Below are 12,109 nucleotides of genomic sequence, written 5' to 3' on the forward strand. Positions count from 1 at the left end.
TAATCCTTCTGTACCCCGCTTTCTTCCTCTGTAAAAAATCCGCAGACATGATTCCTCCTTCATAAATCTGCTGTGAGACTTTAGTGAAAGAATTGTACCTGAAACAATAAGTACTTAGTACTGGTGGTTTATTACTACTAGTAGTAAAATATTGCCTTCTTAGTTTTAGTATAACAGTAAACTCATAGCAGCATTTCAGAACATTATGAATAACAGAAATTACCCAATTATAAAAATAAAGCCACAACCAACTATTTGTTGAATTAGTCTTTTCATTTGGCTGCAAGATAAATTTAAAGCATTAGCAAAGCCGTCTTAGTTCATGTTATCCACACATATCTTATATGAAAACAGTAGGCATAAGTCAAATATTTAATTACAAGATGATGATCAAGTATTATAGATAAAGAGATCATTTTATGAAGGTTTAAAACCCCAGATTGTAACAGTAGCCAAAAATTATTCCATTACTCAATTTACCAAGTGAATACCACCAATCTGCCCATAAATGAATGCCCAACAAACATTTATTTGATATGATACTAGAGAAGCTATGCTTCTTTTTTTTTTTTTTTTTTTTTTTTTGGTTTTTTCGAGACAGGGTTTCTCTGTGTAGCTTTGCGCCTTTCCTGGAGCTCACTTGGTAGCCCAGGCTGGCCTCGAACTCACAGAGATCCGCCTGCCTCTGCCTCCCAAGTGCTGGGATTAAAGGCGTGCGCCACCACACCCGGCTGAGAAGCTATGCTTCTTACCGTATAGACAGTTGTGTTTGCTTCTGCAACCACAATGAAATACTGAGATAATGTATGAAGCGAAAAGATTTCTTCTGGTTCACAGTTTTGTTCATTTTAGGCTAATGCCATGTAGACGTGGCTTTGGGTTTCTCATAGGAGTGGGTGCCAGGTGACAAAGGTGGACAGTGTGTAACAGAACAGATTTTCTTTACCTCAAATAGCTCTACCCTTGAGACTACCTTCTATCCAAACCACAGCAACAGGGTACTTGTGCTAATTATTCATTTCTTGGCATTATATTCATGTATTCTTTCTACGTATTTCATTACCAACTTTAAACTTCAAACTTTACTAGAAAGATAGGCAAGCCACCAAGAATTAGCTAGTAATGAGATTTTAAAAGCAATAATATGGTACATAAACAGCCTGCATTTACTTACTCAATCTACAAATAGTTTCTGTTTGCTCTGCGCCTCATACAGAGATAGCTTTGGCTGTATCTTACTCATCTTGGCAGACAGATAAAGAAATAAGCAACTGAAATAACTGCAAGCACCCTGTGAGGGCATCCCGAGAACTGGCATTGGTAACATACAGGCACAAAGTGAAACTGGTTATTTGAATTCCTGAAAGATTTAAATCAAGATAAAACTAGACCATGAAGATATGTGGACATGTTCAGCTTTAAGTAATACTGTAAAGGGAAGGAGAAACTCGTGATAAGAATTAGAGAAACTATTTTTCTTTTTGGCTGATTGTCATAAAAGCTTATACAATATTTAAATGAATCTAATAAACAACTGCTATAGTTTCTGTCTTGAACATTCCCAGTGTCCCATACTGATTAGTGTCATGAGGAGCTGGGGCCAAGAAGGGGAAAGTTAGAACTGGAAGCGTGTCTTTGGAGGTAATATTGGGACTCTCTCCACTTCTGCCCGGTTTTCCTGTGCTGTCCATGTTTCCCAGCTGCCATGAAGGGTGTGGCTTCCACTGCCCATGGTTCCTGGCATGATGCCCCACCTTGTTACAGAGCTGGAAACTTAAACGCTTACCAAAACAAATGCTTCCTTCCTTTGAGTTGTGTTCTCTCTCTCGTATTTTGCTGTGGGAACAGGAAGCAGACTGACACAACACTTCTTCTACCTTGTCTTTTCAAACCGGCTGTGGTTTCTCCCCTAAACTGTCTCTGCTCTCTTGTCATTTCTGCAGCGTCATCGGAGCTGCTGTTGTGGCCTCTTGTTTAACTCCATTGTATTTGTATTTTAGATTTCTGGGGAGTCTCAATCTTACCTGGGGTTCTTTTCCCTATATTCTTCACGCCTGTGTTTTAATCATCCCAGAACCTATTAGAGATACTGTCCTTAATCCATTTTCATGATCATAACACATGCCAACTTATTTTCAGCATCTCACTCTTACATCTCTCTCTTCTGTGAGCACTTTGGCTTCTCCACTCTTCCTAGATTCCCTGGAATGCATGGCAATCTCTTTCAATAGGTGAGAAAATGCAGTTATAAGCTGCTTTTTATAGCATCCTTCCTTCTCCATTTTTACTTTTTTAGAAAAAGTTTATTTTTGTCGTATAATTGACTCTCAGAAGAAAGGTTAATCTGAATGATCAGGGGGTGTTAATTTGTAGGTTAAAATGTGTTAAATAGTTGATATGAAGTCTGTTTAAGTCAATTAGAGAGTATAATGAAGATGTTTCCAGGGTGTTAGGGAACCTTTTGGAGTTAGTTTGGAATTCACCAGTGCATGTTTACTGCAGCACCTGGCTTAAAATGTGACTGCATATGAATAGGCGTGCATGGAGATGTTTGATTTCATTAATATGACTTGTCTATCATGATGGGCCATGAAACCCATCATTTGATTCATCCTTAGTAAGAAGGAAGTGTGACTAGCAGCATTTCTGCCTTCCTTACTCATATGCTCTTCTAAAATAAACTGGATCTGCACTGCATAACCCAGAAAGCATTCCGAGATGTTTGTTTGTTTACTCCTTTGCCCTTAAAACAAATAAAAATCAGTGATACCATTAAAGCTTGAGTTGAGGAAGACATGAGAAGTTAAAGAAACGATTTGTTTCTTTAGTAAAATTGCCCACAGTGATGTTGTGAGACATCTTCCTTTTGGTTAATACCATCAAAATTTCAAAACATTTGATGTTATTATGTAGACCTTAATGTTATGATGCATAAATTTCAGTAGTTGAATCTAATTTTGCAGGATGATAGACGCATTCAAGAATATATATATATATATATATATATATATATATATTGCATCTTCCACAGTTCAAGTCTACAAAAGAAATGAGTTAAAAACCCCCATATTTTAAACTGTATTCTTCACCTTAGAATATGGATTGCTGTGGTACTATTTGTTACTGCTTGCATCAGTTTACTAGTGATAAACACATTTAGCATTGCAGCTTCTACTCGAAGCCCTCCAGTTTAATCATTTGAGGTGGATGAAAAACAAGTCTCCTTTGCTAATGGGCTTTCTACAGTGATGGAGCCAATGTCAGAATGATGAAAGCGGGCAGCTGACATATACTGGATAACTGTCTTCTGATGAATTTCCAGAAAAGTATCATATTTTTAAAAATACGGTGAGCAATTCATACTATTACTTTTTAATCTGCCAAGAAGCACTATGAGTACAGTCTTTTGTAGCTCATTAGCAATTTCTTTAATGAGTTTTTTTGGTGTGATAGATAGTTAAAGTAACAGACAAATGACAGATTGTTTGCCTTTAATGATTTCCCTGTTTCGAGCCCATTACAAAGCAATTAGAAATCTGACAGCATTTTCACTCTGCATTACTGATCATCTAAAGTGATGAGGAATGAGAGGTGATGAATATTAATTGTATATTTTCATATGATTATCATAAATTATTACCTTGTCTGATGTGCTGCAGGTGAAGCGGGAACATTAGAGAAAGTCAGTCAGATATATTAATTTGAAAGACTGGATGTTTTTTAATCTTTGTCTGCAATGTGAATCCTGGTCTGTAGTGCTACTCTTTATGACTGCTTCCCTGTGAATATTAAATTAAGTGGTTTTACTTTCTCTGTATGTTTGGAGAAACTTAAATACATTTTTATTTGGATACAAGAAAAGGAAAGACATATTCCACAGTGCAGTGCACATATGTGTATTAAAGCTAAAATTAAATTTAGAAAGAGAGACATGAGTGACTTCTGTTGCTGTATGTATCATACACATATATGTATGGTATTTACACATATCAGCACAGAGGAAGAGACAGCTGGAAACTCATCCTGTCTTCTTAAAGTTAGATGATCCTGCATAAGAAAAGGCAAGAGACCAAAATACTGAGGAACAGTATTAGCTTTTCTTCATCTTCTAGATGGAGTTTGGCATTGCCCCACAGCCCCTCACTCTCACAGGTAAATGTAAACCTGTCCTCTGGATACAGGTGCTGCTTGTTACTTATCTGGTCTTGAACTTGCAAATGTTGGTCTAACAAGGAGAACTAGTGCTCAGTGAGAAGCAACAAGCTTAGGGAACACTGATTGACGAGTCACATTTAGAGCAGATATACCCAAGGGTACAGATATGACTCAGGAATCAGGGCATGATGAGTAGAGCTGCTTTCCAGTGTGCAGCAAGGCCATGTCTGGATTCAGGATTGTCTTTCTAGCCAATGTAGTTTGCTTTGTGGAGTGTTGTTACTTGTAGATGCTTGTTATTTTTATCTATATTTATGAAAAAGGCATAATCTATATAATGAGCACACATTAAAATGGATTTTGATAAGCTGCTTAGAAACTATTCTCTTTATTTTTATATGTAACTTTATGAATTCTCATTTATAGATACTGAAAATAAAATTCTTATACCTTTAGAAATTAACTTTTGTTCTGAAAAGTTGACAGTTTTCTGTAATTTGTTAAAATGTTTTTGATATTTTAATTTTAAGTATATGAATGTGTGCCTGAATGTATGTCTGTGCACCACGTGCATGCAGTGCCTGGGGAGGCCAAAAGAGGACATCATATCCACTGAGACGGAAGCTAAAGGTGGTTGTGGACCACTGTGGGTACTAGGAGTTGAACCCCAATGCTCTAGAGGAGCAGCCAGTGCTCTTAACCTCCAAGCCCCTTAAGTTTTACTTTTTCTGCTTGTTGATTTCCCAACATTTTGTACTATAGGAATCACCTCCATCATTAGAGACAGTCCAACTGACAAACCCTAGAGTCAGGGGAGTGATTGCTGCAGCCTTCCTTCTTTCTGCTGGTACCCATCCTCTCAGTCTGATCGCAGACTTTTAAGGAGATGTCCAGAAAGCACAAACAGTTGTCATTTTTTTCTTTTTCTACGTCTAACATGCTACTGTGTTAGCATTTTGGTTTTTGTTTGTTTGTTTTTACTATAAGAAATGCCTTGAGGCTAGATAACTTAACATTTCATTTCACTCACAGTTCTAGAGATCAAAGACATCACATCCATGTCATCTTGCTTCTATTAAAGGCCTCATGGCAAACAGCACCACATGATGCTGCATGTAACAAAACAGAAGATCACATTACCAGGAAGGAAGCCAGATAGTAATTCAGGACCCACATCCAGGGTTTTATAACAACTGGTTTCACTAGACCTGATAGGTCCCCTAAAGATACCCCAGTCCTTTCTGAGCATATGCCCTCAGTGACCTAAGAACCTCTTGCCAAGCCCTACTTCTCAATGTCTTCACACACACCCAATAAGGCTGCCCGGAAAACCAAGCTTTTCATACATGGATCTTTGAGGGACAAACCCCATCCAAACCAGAGGAAACCCCACCACCTAACATGGCTGAGTAGCTTTGGGCCCGGGTTTTACTTCTATCTTCTGAGGACCTGGATTGAGACGTACCCATTTTTTTTTTTAACTGACAAAGAACAGCATGTACATTCAAAGCAACCTAAGCTATCCATCTATGGCATGGTTAGAAATCCCACAGCCGAGGAAGAAACACTCTTCAACTGCAGCTCATGTGTAACTTCATCTTCTCTGATAGCAAATAGAACCTGGGATACTCTCTACCAACTCTAAAAATTATTTCTTGGAGAGTGTGAGGGCAGGCACAAGTATTAAAATGAAGATTAGAGTTTATAATTCTCGGACACCTCCACAAAGCTTTCTTGTTTAGTCCTTAGTCCTATGCAAACGGTAAGCTGATGGATTTATCATCCCCATCAAGTGGGTAAGACTGAAAAGGAACAGAGACAATACCAAACTTAAGACAACTGACTCTAGGCTTCTTAGAAAGCCTCTAGGACTCAAAGTTTAGAGATAGAATGATTCCAGAATTCTGTTTCCATCAGCATCTCCATCTTCTTGTTTTAGATAGTTAGAAAAATGAAGCCAGGAAAGTTTAAAATTTTTCTCAGCTCTACCCTAGAATTATCATCAGAACTCGAGAACTTTTTGACGTGGTTGTAGTCATTTTTACATATGAGACATGGTGCATGTCTCCATAATCTACAGGACCATTTTTTTTAGTTGTATTTTTCTGGTTGATAAATAAAATATTGATTATAGACTTGGTTTGGCAAATAGAAATATTTTCACCTAATTGGTGTTATTACATTATTTTCGCTATGAATCTCTTTTATGATGTGAGCTTCTGCTCTAACCATTCTGGAATGTCCTAAGGTAGGAGAGGAAGAAAATAATGGGATTGTGTTTGTTTGTTTGTTTGTTTGTTGCTGTTGACAGAGCAGAGGTGAGAGAGGCTGGACTACTTACTGGTCCCTACGGCCTTCTTTTTACACCAGTACAAATACTATCTGAAGGTCACTCTTCCCTCTCTGGCCTGAGAGATTCCAGAATTGATCATTTTCTTGCTATTTAGAAAGACAGTTAAGATCAAACAGTAATTTAATAGACAAACTTTTTTCTTTCTAACAATCCATGTTATTTATTTTAATTGGTAACAATTCAGAACAATAATTCTCTTTGTTCATTTGATCAGTAGGAACCTTCATTTAACTTGGTTCTCTATCATTCATGATCAAGCCCGATTGGCTAACACAGTCCCCATGTTCCACTTTCTTTCACTGTTGGGGCCCTTTCCACTATAGTCATCTTCTTGATGTCCTGGTATATACTCATGCGTAACCATGTCCCTGACCTCAGGGTCCTGATACTTGTCTCCCTTGTCCTGTTGACAGCATCTGTCTCTAAACAAATGGCAACTATTCTTTACACTAGTTAAATTTCAATTTTTTTAAATCTTGTACTTTATTTTTAAGCAATATTTGTTTTCTTTTTAAAGATTTACTTACTTAGTGCATGTGGTATGCCTGCATGAGTTCATTTGCACCTCATTTATGCAGGTGTCCATGGAAATTAGAGAGAATTGTATCCTCTGGAACTGGAGTTGCATATATGAGTACCTGATGTGGGTGCTGGGAATCCATCTGGGACCTCTGCAAGAACAGGAAGTGCTCTTAATTACTGAGCCATTTCTCCAGCCCCCCGCCATGTACTTATTTTAAATATCATTTTATCACCTTATAAAGCAATAAAGATCCTTTATCTCTCATAATTTCTACCTAATAGGTTCTGTATCCTCTCCCAGTACAATTTCACTGAAACAGAAATCTTTTATGATCCCAGAGGAGGAGAAGGTCAGCAAGTTGGAGAGAGCATCAAGGAAGTTCTCTTTTGCTTTTAATGAAAGAACTACAAAGGATCTGATGACGAGGAGCCCATATACAAAACCAAGATTTCTTGATGTCAGTCTAGTAAATGCAAGGACTCATTTCTGAAATAGGTCCTCGAAAGAGAGAAGACAGGGCAATAGCTACCGGTTTTGATTAAAACCAATTTGTAGATTCTTTTGTTCCTAAATTTTTTTATTGAAGCAGAGAAGGGAATAATAAAGGCATGCAGCACTGAAATTACACTGCTCACATCTCGTATACTTGTATGCCATGTCAACCCTGGCACAGGAGGATGCCGAGTTCATCTGACGTACTGAGCTGCTCATATACGCTAATAGTTTTCTCTTTGTACTTTATGTGTTACTAATTGATTGTTTAATTTGTTACTGCATGTTCCTAGGTTAAACTAAGCTGTCTAATTATCAAAGTCATTTTCCTTTTTTTTTTTAGAGATGGGTATGTTTTCACTTTTCTGGGCTCCGTGGATAATTTCCTTCATTTTAGGTTGATGAAAAAAGAGGGAAATAGTTACAAAGAATACAAGTAAAGAGTTACAAAAGATGACATGGGTAGTCTGTGTGACCTCCCACCCTAGTCTATGTTAATAGTCATAAATATTTAACCAACATTTGAATCATTCTTTAAGCTTCTAAAATTTAAATTAACTATTCCTCACAGACAGTCAGAGAGGCATTTCTGTTTATACTGAATCTGTGAACTGAATGGGTTTCTTGCTTAGTCATGTTTTAAAGAGGGTCAGGTTACCTAGCATGATGCCTCAGCACGCCTTGCAGTTCCCTGCACTTTTTACAGTCATGCTTGAAGTAAGCCATAATGATCAGCAGCTGTTAGGGTTGTAGTATAAGAATTATAATAAATCTCAAACACAAGGCTTGAAGCCATTAAATCATCATCAAGAACAAGACATTTAAGAAAAATATCTGAACCCGTAAAACAAAACGAAGCTTGATTTTGTGGGACTCATCATGTTATAGGTCTTTTTGCTTCATCCTAAGGAATATTGAAGGCACTGAGCCACATCATTTAAGTACTGTCAGCAATGTTACAGGCAACACCTGAGTGTTTCTACTAACTATATATGGCTTGTTCTTAAGTCAAAACCATCTTTTGCTTGGAGGCTGGCAATGTAGCTGAAGTTTACCTGGTCCCACCCTGCCCCGAGATCCTGCAGTCCCACAGTCCCACAGCCACCCAAATGAATGCACACAGGCTAATATTATTTTTAAACTATGGCTATGGCAGGCTTCTTGCTAACTAGCTCTCATATCTTAAATTAACCCATTTTTATGTGTCTATACTTTGCCACATGGCTCGTGGCTTACTGGTGGTACCTTTACATCTTGCTTCTCATGGCAGTGGCTAGCAAAGTCTCCTGACTCAGCTTTCCCCTTCCCAAAATTCTCCTTGTCTCTTATCCCACCTATAATTCCTGCCTGGCTACTGGCCAATCAGCATTTTATTTATCAACCAATCAGAGCAACACATATTCACAGCATACAGAACAACCCACAGCAGGCAAGATGGCCAAATCTGATGACTCAAATTATCCTTTGACTTCTATATTCATGATGTGGCATGTGCATACCCACACACAACAAATAAATAACCATCTGTTGGAACCATTGTATACTAAAATTAGCAAATATTATATCAAATACAATGAATCTTAGTTATTGAATGTTTAATACAAAGCATTAATATTCTGTGACAGGCACTTAAGACTATACCGACAGCTCAAGTATTGAAAATAAGGTAACTCTTTACAGACACTTAGATAGTAACCCTTTCAAAGTCCTGGGTTTTAATTTGTGTTATTTCTAATTGAATGAATAAAGCCTTGGTAAGATTTTGAAAGCTGTGAGAAATGGTCACCACCTCAGTTTACAAGTCAAATTTACTGAAATTGGAAATGCACAATTGATATTATCTTATCAAGTAAAAAAATAACACCTTGAGCACATGAAAATTTGTAAGTGCATATAAACGTGTGTTGTTGTGTATAGAAGAAAGAGACAGGTAGAAAAGACAGAGATTAAGTTTGTGAATCAGGGAACACGATGTGAATGAAATGGTTCTTCTAGGTATATCTCCCAAGTGGAAAAATAAAAAATGTCATTCACAAGATTGAGAGAGTCAAAGCTTCTTCATTCTAAATACCAGTGTTAGTGCAGGGGTAGCATTTCTTCTCATTTCTAGGAAACTGCACAATTTCTTGTCTTTCATTTTAGGTCATAACAGATTTTGAACAATGTTTTGGAATACCCAAAGATAGCTGAATGTATTTATGTGAGCAGAGATGGATATAAGATTTCCTCAAAGATTGTTGTGTTGCTATTTTTATTGTTAAATAATCTCTCAATGTAATTTTAAAAGATTTCTCTGAGATTCAGCTGTTCCTGGTAGCTAAGAAATTAAATTGTACCTTCCAAACATATGTTATAATGTGAGTACCTGAATTATAAAGTTGTGTGTGCTGATGGCTTAATACAAGAGTTGAAAGCTCTTACATTGCTATAGCAACTGTGAGTTCATTGTAGGCAGTACATTTTGCTGTGATAGTTTTCCATCTTGTTCATGTTGAATACAATTAGGGTTGAATTTAGAATAGTTCCCATTGTCCATGGTTTCATATTGTATGTTTTTAATTACACTGTGATCCAAAAATAATAGATGAAAAATTCTAGATGGATTTCATAATTCTAAGTTTTATGCTCTGCACAGGAATGTGACAGTGCTGAATGGCACCTTGCTCTGTCTGTTTGAAACATCAAGCATTTCTTTGTCCAGCCTGCACATGCTGTGTGCTTCATCCACCCATGAGTCACTGAGTCTTTTGGTTGTCGAGCAACTGTCACAGCATGACAGTGCTTGTGTTCTCATGAAGTGCTTCGTTTACTTTATAATGGTTCCAAACTGCAGGGATGGCGATGCAGGCAATACAGGGGTGCTTAAGAGAAGTCACAAGTGTGTCCTGTAGATGAGAATGTGAAAAGTTTTGATTTGGTAAGGAAAGAAACAAAATCATGTTCCTAGTCGCTAAGATCTCTACAAATGACTCTTCTGGCCTGGAGAAGTGGCTCAATGGCTAATAGCAATACTGTTCTTGCAGAGGACCCAAAATTAGTTTCTAGAACCCATGTCAGGTGCATGTAACACAGCTCCAGGGGATCCAATGCCTTCTTCTGGCCTCAATTCTCTCTCTCTCTCTCTCTCTCTCTCTCTCTCTCTCTCTCTCTCTCTCTCTCTCTCTCTCTCTCTCTCTCTCTCTCTCCTTCCCTCCCTCCCTCCCTCTCTCTCTCTCTCTCTCTCACACACACACACACAAACATCTCTCACACACATACACACACACCAAAATATTTTTAAAAGAATAGAAAGAATGACTCTTTTATATCTGAAATTATGAGGAAGAATGCTAATTTTGCTGTCATATCTCAAACTGATAAAGTGTTAGCCATGATGCTCAGTTAAGGTGGAGAAGCAATAATTTGTGTACATCTATATAGAAGAAAGATAACATATATAGGATTTGATAGTATCTTATGGCTCGAGATGTATTATAATAAGTGAGATTACTGGATTTATTTGTTTTTTACATTGAAGAATTTGTTTAGTAAGATCATAATGAGAATTATTTCTGCCTGTCATTGCTTATACAAGTAATGGTTTTAATAAAACTGTATAGAATCATGTATATGCATGATAAGGATGTCTCTAATTGTTTTTCTTTTGGCATACTAGTCAGTCCTTAGCTATCATGTATAGCACATGGCTCCTTTAGTAAGAAGGATGCACAAGATGAACCCTAGAGCAGTGTTTTGTCACCACTGCCCAGGCAGTGATCTTTAAACTGTTTAAAATTCATCCCAGGAGAGTGTTGCATAATGGTTATTATTGAAACAAATCGGAAGTACTAACTGATATAATCAGATTTAAAAGATTTGTTTCCCAATAGTAATTGAACAGTTTTTCTCTTTTGCTTTGTTTGGATTGCCAGTACCTTCCAGCAGATTCCAAAGCTCATGGCATGTCTTACAGACATGCTTTTTTTTCCCTCTAGAATATGGATTGAATCTCTTTAAGCTGTGAGTAGAATTCCAGAAGATTTTATTAGTTTATTAAGTGTGCCTGCTAGGTCACCTGTGAATAGAAAAACGATATCTTAACAAGGTGAGAGAGAAAAGAATCATCCATTCAGGTGGTGGCTTGTGGCTCAGCATTAAACTTCCTGCACTTCTGTGTCAAGAAGTTTCAGCTTTCCGAGGGCAAATGCTGTAGTTGATGAAGATTTGTGCATAATGAACTTAAGCAAAATGTTTGGGAGAAAATAACTTTATGTGCTTTTATTATCATTTCAAGATTTCTACCCATTAAAATAATACACATGAAAGAAAAATTTCTACCTTTATTGTAGAAAATCAACATTAAAAATCTTTAGATTTCTCATGACATTTAAAAACTCTTGAGCCTGGTCCATTGCTACATGGTGATCTTTTATCCCTAAGGAATTACATGTTTCTCTCTCTAAAAGAGAATAAAGCAAGAATTGAATCATCTTTTACATATAAAATGAATATTTATGAAAAAAGTGGCTGCATTTGAAAAATTGCATGTATTTTTATGGCCCTATTTACTTGTTGCTATGGCAACCACCACACTACTTAGTATTTAT

The 12,109-nt window shown here is 37.1% G+C and overlaps 1 protein-coding gene across 7 annotated transcripts in view; it reads left to right on the top strand.

Annotated features, from left to right (window-relative positions):
* Dcdc1 (doublecortin domain containing 1) overlaps positions 1-12,109 on the top strand; it is a 404,056-nt gene that overhangs the window by 3,848 nt on the left and 388,099 nt on the right. For 2 of the 7 annotated variants that reach the window (XM_076570230.1, XM_076570232.1), the window contains exon 1: positions 3,116-3,348. The exons of the other annotated variants lie outside the window; for them this stretch is intronic. The gene's annotated coding sequence lies outside the window, so the exon portion shown is untranslated. Of the gene's footprint in view, positions 1-3,115; positions 3,349-12,109 lie in introns of those variants that run through there. 7 annotated transcript variants of the gene reach the window in all.

Source organism: Peromyscus maniculatus, chromosome 4, assembly GCF_049852395.1.
Source record: "Peromyscus maniculatus bairdii isolate BWxNUB_F1_BW_parent chromosome 4, HU_Pman_BW_mat_3.1, whole genome shotgun sequence".
Classification (NCBI taxonomy): domain Eukaryota; kingdom Metazoa; phylum Chordata; class Mammalia; order Rodentia; family Cricetidae; genus Peromyscus; species Peromyscus maniculatus.